Source organism: Puma concolor, chromosome D3, assembly GCF_028749965.1.
Source record: "Puma concolor isolate L17-30 chromosome D3, mPumCon1.1.hap2, whole genome shotgun sequence".
In the NCBI taxonomy this organism is placed as follows: Eukaryota; Metazoa; Chordata; class Mammalia; order Carnivora; family Felidae; genus Puma; species Puma concolor.
In genome coordinates, this window is record NC_141678.1 from 44933928 (window position 1) to 44949098 (window position 15171).

The following is a 15171-nucleotide window of genomic DNA, read 5'->3' on the forward strand; positions in this document are numbered from 1 at the left end:
TCTGCTTCCCTAAGACCAACTCAGGACTGGCTTCTCTGCATTTAGAAACCACCACCACCACCACCACCACCACCACAACAAAACCACACACACACACACACACACACACACACACACACACCACCAACAACAACAACAAAAACCAACTCTGCCCATGGGCTATTAGAATTGTAATTATTTGCTAGAATTTTCATGCTGATTTAACAGTAGCAACATGCTTTCGATTAGGAGTGAGGAGGCCACATTCTTATCTCCATGAAGCGGACTTCAAGAATAGTGTCCCCTCAAGGATATGAACTGCATAGTTTCTGAAGGATCACCTCCAGCTCTGAAAAGCTGATTCTAATCATTAGGGTCAGAAAGAGACAAGCCCTCTGGGCTGGGTATTTTGATTCTAGGGTTCTCTCCAGCATCATCTACTGATGTTTGATCTCCCAGAGGAGACAGAGGCCCCCAGGCAAAGCCTCCTAACTTCTCCACCCCACCACACACCTCTCCTATATCCCTTATCCCTTCCCTTAGAAATCCCTTACAAATGTCCCCATCCTCCTGAAAGGATCCTGTGCTCCAGAACAGAGGTCCTCAGAGCACCTGCGGATCTTGTGAAAATGCAGAGTCTGGTTCCAACGGTCTGGGATGGAGTCTGAGATTCCGTATTTCTAATAAGCTATCTGCTTATTAGATGCTGCTGGTCCATGGACCACACTTTAAGTAGAATATTAGGCTACTAGGGTTTCTATAACAACATGCCCTGGATTGGGTAGTTTAAATAACAGTAATTTATTTTCTCTCAGTTTTTGGAGACCGGAAGTCCAAGATCAAGATGTTGGCAGGGTTTGGTTTCTGGTAAGAACTTGCTCCTTAGCTTGTAGACAGCTGTCTTCTTTCTGTGTCCTCACATGGGGTTTTCTCTGTGTGCCAACATCCTGGTGTCTCTTCCTCTTATAAGGACACTAGTCCTATCAAATCAGGGTCCCACCTGTATGATCTCATATAACTCTAATTACTTCTTTAAGTCCCTGCGTGTGTATATCCAGTGTTAATCTCTTTCTAACACGTGAGGGACCTGGTAGGGGCCTAGGAGGAGACATGTATGCCTGAGGTAGATTCTAAGAGAGGGTATTTGATGGTGACAAAAGACCTACTTTCACCAATTCTACATATGGGTCACAGATCTACCCCTATTCTTCCCTGACATCTAAGTTTCCCACCTATAACACGGTGAGGTTCAAATTCTCTGTTTTCTACCTAGAAACACATGATGGTTAATTTTATGTATCAACTTGGCTAGACTATGGAGTCAAATTATTTGGTCAAACACCAGTCCAGATATTGCTGCGAAGATATTCTTTAGGGGTGACTAATGTTTGAATCAGTAGACTTAGAATAAAGATTTCCCTCCATAATGGGGGTGGGCCTCATCCAATCAGTTGAAGCCCTAAAGAGAAAAGATTGATGTCCCCAGAAAAAGAAGAATCTTGTTTCCAGACTGCCTTCCACTCAAGACTGTAACATCAACTCCTGCAGGAATTTCTGGCCCACCCTCCTGCTCTGCAGATTTTAGACTTGCCAGCCCCCACTATCACTTGATCCAATTTCTTACAATAAATCTCTCTCTCTCTATACACACACACATCCTATTGGTTCTGTTTCTCTGGAGAACCCTGTCTAACATGAACCATGCTTCTCAAACTCTAATGTATATATGAATCCCCTGGAAATGTTGTTCAATTGCAGATTCTGATTCCGTAGCTCCAGGGTGGGACCTGGGATTCTGCATTTCTAAGTACCTAGATGATGCTGATGCTGTGGGTCTGTGGATAGCACTTTGAGTAGCAAGAGCATTTTCTTGGAGTTTTCAGAGCATTTGGGAATGGGGCCAAGTCTTCTCAGAACTTTCCAAAATTTAAGGTTACTTTGGTCCATTCAAGAGCGGGGGTTAGCAAACTTTTTCTGTAAAAGGCTAAATGGTAATTATTTTATGTTTATGGGTCATATGGTCTTTTTTGCAGCTACTTGACCTTGCGTCGTAGCATGAAAACAATCACAGATAATACATAAACCAATGGGTGTGCCTGTGTTCCAATAAAACTTTATTTACAAAAGCAAGATGTGAGGTGGATTTGGAACCATGGGCCCAAGTTTGCCAACTGCTGGTGTATAGAATCAGTTGACAGTGAGGTTCCTTGGGGCAGGGCTCTTACTCATCTTGGTAACTTGCCTCATGCATAAAAGGCATTGAATAGTTGCTTAGTGAACAAATGAATGTATTGAATAAAGTCATTAAGGTTTAGCTAATCATAATCTGCAAAATGCAGATTCTTGGTTACAAAGTAACTATCTTTTATTGTCTTTTCAGTTTCCATTTCAGATAGTGGAAAAATATGTCATAATTTTTGTATAAGTGAACTTTCTGGCACCTGCTTGCTACCTTCTGGTATCCTAATCCTTAGGCCAGAAATATATAAATAGAATTCATAAGAAAATTCACTAGTTCCATGTATGATATGGAAATGTGTATTGGGAATATTGTAGCCAAAAAATGGAAAAATAACAATATAAGTAGAGCTAGTACCTGCAAAGTAATTCTTAAGTTTGTGAACTATCTTATGCATATAAAATGCATAATGTAATATATGTGGCATAAAAATTAATATGATTACCAATGCAAGTCATTTTTATATGTTAATAATGATTCAAATAAAATGTATTACATTCATTTCATTTTAAATATAACATGTGCTCATTTTAGAAAATAGATTCAGAACTCTGTATAATTGCGTATGCCAATGAGCAGTAAAACACTGGGAAGATTGCAGTTTTGAAGGCGATTTGAAAGCCCCATAATTGGCATTAGTGAGTGAGAAGATGATAGTATGAGGTCATGGGGGCAGGTTGCTCAGCAAGTGAGGATCTGCTCTTATGGGGTTGTTCTCCTCACTCTACTGCCTTCTTACCAATAGAAGCTCTAAACTAAGAAGTTTGGGGGAGGGCATAGGGAAAAGTCAGTGCAGGCTCATGGCTCTTAATGCCATCCTTTTGGATAGTGGGTTCTTAATACCATGATCAGGTACAATGACCACATGCCAGCCTCACGACTACACCTTCACTAACCAAAGAGCAAATTTAATATTTATGCTTGGCTAAATGGAAACACTATTTCCCAAGGACAAAGCAGGTTTGGTCTCTGTGATTTCATCCATATTTGCATATAAACCCCACTGAAATTGGCTCCTTCCCTACATACTCTATGTCCACATATTGGGTGATGGCTGTTGATGATGGAAAAGATCTATTAGTAAATGATTATAAAGTACTTGAGTAATCAAAACAAGGGCTAAATAACCCTTTGATAAGGCAGGGCTGTGGCAAGAACTGATAACCTGGGCCTCACTGACCCTTGTGAGGTCTAGTACTCAGCAGGCACCCGTGTGACACCCTGTGTCCCCAGCGGTCCATATTGATTGGATGTATCCCCTGGTGCTGAGCATTATGGGAACTGTGCAGAACCCAGGCAGTGCACAGTCCTTTGGTTCCTATCTTAAAACTGATCTCATTGCAGTGGGGCAACTTAGTCTGGTGGTCAGTTTTTACTTAGATAGGTACTCAGTAGTTTGTGCATTGGAGGAAAACATGATTTTAAATGTTTCAAAACTGCTTATCAAACAGATACTTGTACACCATGTTCATAGCAGTGTTGTTCACAATTAGCCAAAGGTGGAAACAAACCAAAGGTCCATCAACAGATGAGTGGATAAACAAGATACGGTATATAGGTACAAAGAAATATCATCCAGCCTTAAAAAAGAATGAAATTCTGATGCATGCTACAACATAGATGAATCTGGGAAACATTCTTCTAAGTGAAAGAAGCCAGGCACAAAATGACAGATATTGTCTGATTGCACTGACATGAAGTACCTAGATTAGTTCGATTCCTAGAGACAGAAAGTGCAATGGTGGTTCCCCAGGGCTGTGGGGAGGGGAGAGTGGAGAGTTAGTGTTTAATGGGTACAGAATTTCGGTTTGGGATGATGAGAAAGTTCTGGAGATGGATGGCGGTAATGGCTGCAGAACACTGCAAATGTACTTAATGCCACCGAACTGTACCCTTAAAATTGTTAATAGGGTAAATTCCATGTCACGTATATTTTACCACAATAAAAACAACATGCGTGCACACACACATACACACCCTCCCCTCCCCTACTCCTCGAAGCATTTTCTTTTATGATTTCTATTTAAAATCAGGGAAACCAAAGCCTTCATCGTCAGTTTGAGCCTCACCTTCCCTTTGCCTCTCGGTGGCTCATGTCCTTCCCAGGCTGTCATTGTTTTGTTCGCTTTTTATTTTCTTTTCAGCTTTATTGAGGTATGATTAACAAATGAAACTGTAATATTTTTAAGGTATACAACACTGGGCGCCTGCCTGGCTCCGTTGGTGGAGCAGTGTGACCCTTGATTTCGGAGTTGTGGGTTCCGGCCCCATGTTGGGTGTTGAGATTACTTAAAAATAAAATCTTTAAAAGGAAATAAATAAATAAAGTATACAACGCAATGATTTCATAGAAGTACACATTGTGCAAGGACTCCCACCATTATCTCATATAGTAACTGTGTGTGTGTGTGAGAGGAAACATTTGACTTCTTTGACACAGTGCACAGGAACTAAGTCAAGGGCGGGTCACCCTGACCTCACCTCGCCTGTGGCCAGAGAAGACAGGCTGATGTCAGGTGTTGGCAAAACAGGGAGGAATGAGAACCGGAGTCTGCAGGACTGAGATGAGGAGGCAGACCTGGGCGGTCATAAGGAGGAAATTAATTGATAACTAAACAAAGATGCCAGCTGGTCGACCCCTTATGATCCGAACGAGAGCCGCTGCGCAGGCGGCTTTGCGGGGCTCCTGGCAGTGTGGACGAGCTGCAGCCGCAGGATAGGAGGAACGGGTGATTTGTGATGCTTAAAATGACTTGGTCTGGAGCAGAGCTGGAATGAGCTTTGTGCTTCCTATTTTCTTATCTCCTCTTAAATTTCAATCTATTTTTCTTAACAGAACTGGATCTGCCGTTTCCTGTGTATGGATTGGAAAATTTGTGTCTGTGTATGTTGTGCTTCCCCTCGCTACTCAGAAACCTCTGGAAATCCATTTCCTAATGGCTGGAGAGCCGCGCTGAAGCTATTGCTTTGGTTGCCAAATGACTTGGGTAAAAATCTGAACTTGCTGTTCTGCTCCCACCGGCAGCGACACCAAACATGTAGGTGCTGAGGGCTCCTGGCAGGGTGCTGTGGAAAGTGCAGGGAAGCCCCTGGCACAGGGTGCCGGGAGTTGCAGTGGCTGTAGGTAGTGAGGCAGGAAGGGGGAAGAATTTGACGTAGCCGGCCTAGTCTCCCAGCCCCACTCAGCTCCTTTGTCTCCGGCTGTTTAGGATTTCATGCTCAGACTTCAGCTGAACTCTGTCAAAACCAGCTTCTTACGATTCTGAGTGTCTCTCTGGCCCTGTCTCTTGGAAGGGGAAAACGAGTTTCATTCAAAAATGTTGCCCCTGGAATTTCCATTTCAGGCAGCAACAAGATTTACTTAGACCACAAACAATCCAATCAAAGACTTGGTGTCTTTGAATGCAAAAGACACAACCAGGCAGTGCACAGAAACGAAAATACATGTGGTCGGCATACATATGAAAGTGACATCCAAGCGCCTGGGTGGCTCAATCAGCTAGGCATCTGACTTCGGCTCAGGCCATCATCTCAAGGTTCGTGAGATCGAGCCCCACTTCTCTCTCTCTCCCCCCCATCTCTCTGCCCCTTGTGGGATTCTTTGTCTCTCTCTTTCTCTCTGCCTTTGTTCACTTGTGCCCTCTCTCTCTCAATAAAAAGAGAGAGAGAGAGATCCAGTATTCCCAGCAATCAGCAAAATGCAAATCAAGTCCACTGTGACACCTGTAAAATGGGACATTTTACATCCTTTCAATTGGCAAAAATAAAAAATCTCACCAAACCAAATGTCGGAAAGATGCAGATCTCAAGAAAGGATCTCTAATACATGGCCAGTGGGAGTGTAAATTGGTACAACCACTTTGAAAATTTGATTGGCATTATTTCCTACCGTGGGACATTTACAAACTTTATGTATGACTAGTCAGTTCCACTCCATGGTATATACCAAAGAGTGATTCTTACATAAAACAACAATAGCAATAACAGCAATGCACAAGAATGCTCAAACAGTACTGTTTACAACAGCAAAAACCTAGAAACACCAGGAGAGTAGACAAATATTGTACAGCAGTCAAATGTATGAACCAAATATACCAATGTGAATGAATCTTAGCATATAGTAAGTGAAGCAATAAGTTCCAAAAGATTACAAACAGCATAATACTCCTTTTTTTATAATTAAAAACTAAAATAAATGTATATACTTTAAAATATACATAGTCAATACAACTCTTCGGGAGAGTGAGGGCATGGTGGATAGGAGTGCAGGTGGGCAGGTAAAGGGGCTAGAATTGTGTCATCTGGTTAAATGAGAGTTATCATCCAGTTGCTTGATTTATTTTGGATTATGGTTTGGAGGGTGCTTATAAAAAAAAAATCAAAAATAACTAACCAGGGGCACCTGGGTGGCTCACTCGGTTGAGCATCCGACTTTGGTTCAGGTCGTGATCTTGTGGTTCAAGAGTTCGAGCCCCACATCGGGTTCTCTCTCTCAAAAATAAAGAAACATGTAAAAAAAAAAAAAAAAACCTAACCAAATAATAGCAGGTGCATGAGGCAATGAAGAGAGTGTTATGAAACAGGATTAGGCTTCATTCATAATCTGATACTATTCTCCTGAGGTACCCTTGCTCCCTTACCCCACAAGCAACCAAAGAAGCCTCCCTTAGGGGTCAGCAGAACATGGGCTCCCTCCACTGGGTGACTTCTGCCTCCCATGGGAATATCTGTCTCCACTAAGGCTTCTCTTGTAGCCCGGGATATCCACACATTCCACTCTAGAAGACTCATTTCTTTTTGCTTCAGGCATCCTTGCCTTCTATTATCATGCAAATGACGTAACCGCAGGAGTGGCAGAGTATGATTTATTAGTCTTGAATGTGTTTTTAGAACAATCTCAACTATCTTTCCATGTCTTTCTGTATAGGTTAATTTCAATCCGTGTAACGACTGCATAGATTTATAGGCACCATAATTTATTTAAGTATATCCTTTTATTGATAAGTATTTAGATTGTTTTTAGTTTTTACTTTTACAAAAAGAAGCTACAGTAAATATAAATGCCATGGGAAATATTTTCATATACTCTGGTAAGTATGCTGGTACAGTGAGTTTCTAGAACTGCTGACTCAAAAGAAACACCTATTCACATTTTGGTAGCCCCTGCCAAATTGCCTCCAAAATGGTTATATTTATTTTCCGGGTCCACCAAAAGTGTGTTATAGTGCTTGTGATTGGCTATGTTACAAAGCCAAGTTTTTTATGGCTTCCTTTGTTTTCCCTGAGCTGGTCCAGTGGGAGGAATGGTTCTGGGTGTGGGGGGACACTGGGGAGGTAACGCTCACCTCCTGACCTTTAACCTCTCCCTTCCATGTCCCAACTGGTAACGGGTGGAGGCTTGTGATTCCCTCTGGCAACCGTAGAAGCAGTGTCTCCCCTTTGCCTTGCCACTGTCCCTGTGGTCGCCAGCAGAGCCTTCGTGCTGGGAAGCAGTGTGAGCACTTCTCTTCACCTGCCTCAGGGGGATGCTGTTAGGACTTGTGAAAATCCCATTGGGAGGAAAGGTGCAAACTCACACAAGTCCACGGAAAGTACAACTCCATAAACAATGGCCCTGGGGGAGACCTCAAAATAGAACATCACAGTGTCAATAAAAGTCTTGTCACTCACTCAGAAACTTGACGTCTCTCCTTTTGGATACAGACTTCTCAGGGTTTGGTTTCAAGCCACCTGCAATGTTCCACCTGAAACTCATATTTATTTGTTTGGCCGTGTTTGCAGTGTGACGGCAGAATAGAAAAGGATCTTTCCCCCTGCCCCACTTTTTACAGTTTTATCAAGGTTGTTCTGTCTTGCTTACCACAGAGTGATGCCTCTCTTAGGGGAGTATTTTATTAATACTTTGGGGCAAACATCCTTAGTGCTGCCTAACTGCTGTCCAGTAGCCCCCACCTGGACCTTAGCAAGGTCTTAGCCCCTCCCAGACCCAGTCTCGTAGCACAGCCTTGTGGGTGTGAAAGCAGGGGTGACATTGACCCACCGCCCCTATATCTTGGGAGTCTCCAACCTGGGGCAGTTGGTTCTTTGCTCTAGTTTTGTCCTTTAGAAATACAGTGAATAGAAAATATAGTAATTTTTTCCCTGCTGGTAAATAAAAACATAATAATACCCAAAGTCAGGAAGTAGTTATGTAAGCCACTTTGCACCACATAACTCTTGGCAAGGTTGACATACAGGCCACTGAGCTGTGCGGTGGCTTCTCAGGGCGTGCCTGGACCATTGGCCTGCTGTGGCTCACAGCTCACTTCCTGAATTACTCCAGTCTCTGCCCTGGAGCACCGTGAGCCACATGAAGGCTGTTTTAGAGGTACTTACAAACTAGAACCAGGATCCGAGGACTACTTTCCTAAGTCTAGGTGAGGAGCTTGTTGAAGATTTAAATTATGTCCATAGATCTGTAGCTGTGGTTTCTTTAGTTGTAAAACAGTGTCCAGAATTGATCTGGTCTTAGGTATGATGTTTTCATTAAGGAGATGCTGTGCGTGAGGACTTTGAATGGCATGGAAAAGCTGTGTATACCCTTTAGTATATTTATTAAGCATTGATCTGATATATTAAATATCACCTGTATGAGCATAAAAGCCAAACATGATGCTAGAATACTCCCATAGAGTAGTGACCATTTAGAATAACATTAAGAATTTAAGCTTGATAATATAATTAATTTTTACATTACTATACTTTACGATACTATATTACTATAAGTATATAACTATAACATCATACTATTATAATTTAAAAGTTAGGGGCACCTGAGTGGCTCAGTTGGTTGAGCGTCTGACTTTGGCTCAGGTCATGACCTCACAGTTCATGGGTTTGAGCCCTGCATCGAGCTCGGTAACTACTGTCAGTGCAAAGCCTGCTTCGGATCCTCTGTCTCCCTCTCTGCCCCTTCCCCGCTTGCACTCTCGCTCTCTCTTAAAAATAAATAAAACATTAAAAAAGTAATTTAAAGGTTATAGTTCACAAGATGCAAGTTATGCAGTAATAATTATAGTAAATCAGATTTATTTAGTGTTATATTCAGGGAGCTAAACTAAGCACCTTTAGACACACTATTTCACTTATTCTTCCTAATCCTATGAGGTAGATACTATTATGTGTATGTTTTCAATGAGAAAATGAACATGGAGAGATTAAACAGTTCACCTAAGGCCACTGAACCCTTAAAAAACTCGGTCTGGGATTTGAACGTACCAATACACAGGGTAAAATGGAAGACTAATTCTTCTCTTTAAGTGAAAAAATAATTTTGTTTAAATGTCCAATTTCCATTGTATTCATTAATACATTTGGCAAAAATGCTATGCAACTGAACATTTTATGTTCAAGGGAACTGTTCTATATTTGAGAGTGACTTATTGTAAGCAAAATCCTATTTTCCCATAGGAGAAATGCTGCAATGAAGGGCCTTGTTCTTGGCGGAGAATTTCACATCAAATAAATCAGACTGGTGACCAATAATATGGTGGAAGAGCAGACCAAATGATAAAATTTTACTCCAGCGTCAAAGGATTTTTGAGCTCAGAGGGGTCTCAGACACTATATAATAAGTCGCTTCAAAAGTGTTTTTATTTTGGGGCAGCTGGGTGGCTCAGTCGGTTAAGTATCTGACGTTGGCTCAGGTCATGATCTCGCAGTTTGTGAGTTCGAGCCCAGCGTCAGGCTCTGTACTGACAGCTCAGAGCCTGGAGCCCACCTTGGATTCTGTGTCTCCCTTTCTCTCTGCACCTCCCCTGCTCATGCGTTCTCTCTCCTTCAACAATAAATAAACATTCAAAAAAAAAAAGCTTTTATTTTTCTTATTAAAATTTTTTTTTTACATTTATTTATTATTTTTGAGAGACAGAGTGCAAGTGGGGGAAGGGCAGAGAGAGAAAGAGACACAGAAACCGAAGCAGGCTCCAGGCTCTGAACAAGCTGTCAGCAGAGAGCCCAACGCAGGGCTTGAACCTATGAGCCATGGAGATCATGACCTGAGTTGAAGTTGGATGTCTAACCGACTGAGCCACCCAGGCGCCCCAAAAAAGTGTTTTTAAAGCTAAGGAAATTTCCTTAGCAAAATCTTATTAGCCCTGTACACAAAACAGCTAAAAGAGGAGCCATACCATTTGTACAAGACAGAAGATTTTATATGTATGCATATACAAAATATGTATGTATAAATATGCTTGTTATGTGTTTATATTTTTAAATGTTTATTTACTTTTGAGAGAGAGAGAGAGAGAGAAAGAACATGAGTAGGGGAGGGGCAGAGAGAGAGGGAGAGAGAAGATCTGAGGCGGGCTCTGTGCTGAGAGCAGGGCCCAATGTGGGGCTCGAACTCATGAATCATGAGCCGAAGTCAGACGCTTAACTGACTAAGCCACACAGGTGCCCCTATAATACAAATATATATCAATGTTATGCCTTGAGTACCACTCAGGGAAACGAAGAAAATGGTGGCAAACGGGTTGGGGCTGAGGGATCCTTGCATGTCACTTTGTTCCTTTATATTTTTGAATTTTTAAACAACAACACACACAAATGTATCAAATGAAATTGCTTTGCTGTGTTGGTTCTTACTCCCTCCGCTTCCCCTTCTAGGCGCACATGGTATGCTCCAGCCCCCCAGCACTGCCCATGTGTGCTGAACCCTTGAAAACCTCTTTCCTGCTACTCACCAGCTGTGTGCTGCAGGCACATTAGTGAACTTCATCAGGGCACAGAACTCACACGGTTGTTGGGAAGATTAAAGACAGTCCATCTACAACAATAGAAAGAGAAGATGAACCACAAATGTGAGTCATGTATGTAATTGTTTTTTTCCAGTAGCCTCTTTAAAAAAACAAGAACAGGTGAAGTTAATTTTAATGATATATCTTATTTAACCCACTTTATCCAACATACTATCATTTCAACATGTAATCAATATGAAATTATTACTGAGATATGCTACATTCTTTTCCTCATACTTTGTTATTGAAATCCTCTGTGTAGTTTAGTCTTATGACACATCTCAGTTCGCCAGTCTAATTTCTAGTGCTCAATAGCCGCCTGTGGCCAATGGCTGCTGTGCAGATCTATAGCACGCTGGGCGTACTGCCTGGATTTTAGTATGGGCTTAATAAATGCTACCAATCATTAATTTTGTACCTTTTTGCGTGCTGTTATACCCCCCCTTCTCTGTTGTTCTGTTCCTACCTCAAGACCCAGCCAGCTGGCCACACCCCCTGGAAGTCCTTCTTGATGCCTCCTGTCCTGATACCCTCTTCATTCTCAGTTCCCCCAGTGCCTATCTCCACTGTAGATATTGTATTTGTCTGTCTTCATAGACTCGAAGCTCCTTAAGAGTTATAACCCTCTTTTTTTGCTGCTTGTAACCCTGGGGCACACAGGAGACACCGAAGAAATGTCATTTGAATGAAGAAAGGCATAGAGGAATTACATGCATATTCCTTCACATTGATGGCTGGGTGGTTGTGGGCTGCTTGTTTATTTCTCTTTGTTATTTAATTTTTAAATACTGGCTGGCAGAGCCAGCTCCCTTGCCTTCTCAAACTTCCTCTCAAGGTCATTTCCCTAAGCTGGGCCTTGTTGCAGAAAAGTCATGATAAGAAAAGCAAATGTCTTAATTAAACAGTGGGACCAGAGAGAAATCATGAAATGTAAGCAGGATCACCCAAATACACAGACGTCTTTCGTGCACCCTGTTCTTTATATATTACAACCTTTTAAGAAATAGAGAGACACTGTTTACCTGACATTGCCTTCAGGGATTCGAGCCCATGGGTTAGAAGTTTATGCAATGGCTCAGAAGATAAGTGTGCCAAGGACAGCAGGGAGATAATTTCCTGTGCGTGTTCTCTCTGGGAGCAGGCTTTCTGCTGTGGGGATTGGGGAGGCACCCTGACAGAAGGGGCACTTCACAAGGCAACCAGGAATGATGGTTTCAAAAGTCGCTGTGTCTTTTGCTCACAGTTTCCCACACGCCAGAGTGTGTGGGGGGTGGGAAATGAGAAGGGATACTGAGGCACTTTTACCCAGGCCTCATTTTCACCTTTTGTCAAAGCTGTGTGTCAAGTTTGGCTGATGTCTGCCCTAGCGCATCTACGTCTCCTGTAACTTTAAGGAACTGTGGAGTTTCTGTGTTTGATGTGTCTTAACTTTAACACAAAGCACACCAGAGCTGGTTAATGATCATGAACTGTCATGGCAGCCGCTCTGCAAAGGTGACAGTGATGGATGGGCCTGCAGCTTGGAGGGGGGCGGCTGGGTGCAGAGGCAGAAGGTTTATTTAAGCCAAGGCTGATAATAGAGGGGCCTTCTCAGTCACTGACCAGCAGGGCTTAATGGGATAAAAGGGAAGGAGAGCCCTCTTTCTGCACTGCCCTCTGAAGGGACTGTTCTCCCTCTCCTCATCTGGTCTTCCAAATAAAAGCATTCCTTGACAATTCAGATCTAAATGAAATTTTCTGCTAGGAGGGGAAAAAGCCCATTTCTGTAATCACCCTTGTCATCTTTCTTGGTTTGGCCTCATTTCTCCAAAAGAGGAGGCCTCATTTCTCCACGTTTGCCTTATTAACCATTGGAAAATAGCACCCGGAGAGAAACTGTGTATGGGCGGGCTTGAGTAAGAGTGAATGCAATCCTCTGAATAGACTCAATCCCTTTGGGATTGATTACCACTGAAATATGACCAGCAGCGCAGATTCTATGTGTCAGTTGGGGTTCCTTAAGTGATCGTATCTGGGAAAATAAAATCTATTAAAAAGTAATTTAGTAAAATTTTTCCACCTGTCTTTGACTTTGAATTTGTTGATCACTCCATCCAGTGCTCAAACGAGAGACAGCATCTATATCTTTTTTAGGTAAATATCAAGGTATCACTAGCACGTGTAAACTTTCCTTGTCGTCCCATCAGACAAACCCAATGTGATGAACCAGGGCGAGTGGCCCAAACTCCTCCCTCATCCCAGTTGTGGCTCTGCCCTTCATGTTTCAGCAAAATAAGCTCTAGGGGAATGGCCTAACCACAGACCCCTCCCTTGGAGATGCCAAATTTGGATCACCCTGGGACGTTTAATCTCTGAAGGGGAGATGCCCTGTCAGAGTCCACTGATAATTCTTTAGTGTAAGAGCTAATGCCTGATGGAGACATTTAGCTGGCTCCCCAATTACTAAATGCAGCAGCCCATGGCCCCTACTCGTTGCTGGACAGCATAAACATCAGATTTTGGTAAATAAACTCAGGCTATCATGTCCCACACGCACTTAAGCTGTGACTGACAGCTCACTTGGGAGGACTTGGAGTCTAGAGTTGAAGCTTTTGGGTGCAGAGGCTCCGAGGTTCCAAGATAAACAAATCTGTCGGTGAGAGTGACCAGAGTGTTAGGTCAGTCCAAGGGTCACTTATAGGTCATCCCGCTGGGAGCTTGGTCTCTGCTTTGTGTTTATCCTGGGAGGGGAGGAGCAGGAGGGGCTGGGGGCTGAGGGGTGGGTCTCCACTGGGAAAACATCCCTGGCCTGCTCATCAGAGCCTTTGGAAATGAATCAGCACCCATCCCACTCTGAATAATCCAGTAAAGGGTATGGACACAGGCTTCTGTTTTTTATTGGAGTTAACAAACAAGTTCTTTTGGAAATACTGATCACAGGATGCACTGTGGAGCTGGCTCACCTGGGCTGCAGAATCAATCGAGGAATTTTCAAAGCTCACTGTGAATTAATAGATCACTGTTATAAAATTGTGGTCATCAAAATTAGAAATGCCATTGAAGGAATGGAGAACTCTTTCTGTCCCTGTCCCTCTTCTTGATCCTACCAGGTTTCCTGGAAAATATTTCCTCAGCTTTACAACCCTTACCAACTGGGAACTATTTTAGAGAAGATCCTAAACTTTCTTTTTTCCTGGGCTTGGCTCTTTAAGATTGATAGGTGAAAATGGGGGTATGCATTATAACCCTCCTTAGTTGATATTTAGTGAAGTAAAGACCCCTGCCTTTCCATGGGTCACGCTATTTTATCCACCAATTCTCTCATGTGGAGGACAGTCTCACTGGTACAGGAAGAGGTAACATCAAACAATGCGTTTAGAGCTGATGGCATTTTTTTTGTTTGTTTTTAAGACTACAGATGAAAAAGACTTTCAAATCCAGGAATCAGTTGCTTACTTTGGAAAATAGCCTTATCCAATAAAAAGTCTGAAGGTTTGCCTACTGCATAGGCAAAAAAATGAACCTCAACCTAAGTCTCACACATTATACAAAAATTAAGTCAAAATTGATCATAGATTTCACAAAAAAAATTTTAGGCAAAAGCACAGAAGAAAATCTTCAAGATCTAGTGCTAGGCAAAGAGTTCTTAGACTTGACACCAAAAACATGATCTGTTAAAAAAATGATAAGATGTACTCCATTAAAATTGAAAACTTTCACTCTATGAAAGAGCATATGAAGAGGATGAAGAAATAAATTAGGGTTTGGGACAAAATATTTGCAAAGCACATATCTGACAAAGGACTAGTATCTAGAATATATAAAGAACCCTCAAAACTCAACAGTAAGTACACCAAATAATCCAATTAGAAAATGGGCATTTCAGTGAAGAGGACACATAGATGGCAAATAAGCACATGCAAAGAGGTTAATATCACTTATTAGCCATTGAGGAAATGCAAATTAAAAACACAATAAGATGTCACTAGATACTTATTGGAATGGATAAATGAAAAGTAGTGTCCACACTATTTCTGCTGGTGAAGACATGCAGACCAGCAAATGTAGCTGGCAGGAATGTAATATGGTACAGCTGCTCTGGAAATCAGAAACAGTTTGTATTTATTTATTAAAAATAATTTTTTTGAAAGAGAGGGCATAAATGAGCAAGGGGAGAGAGAGAGAGAGAGAGAGACA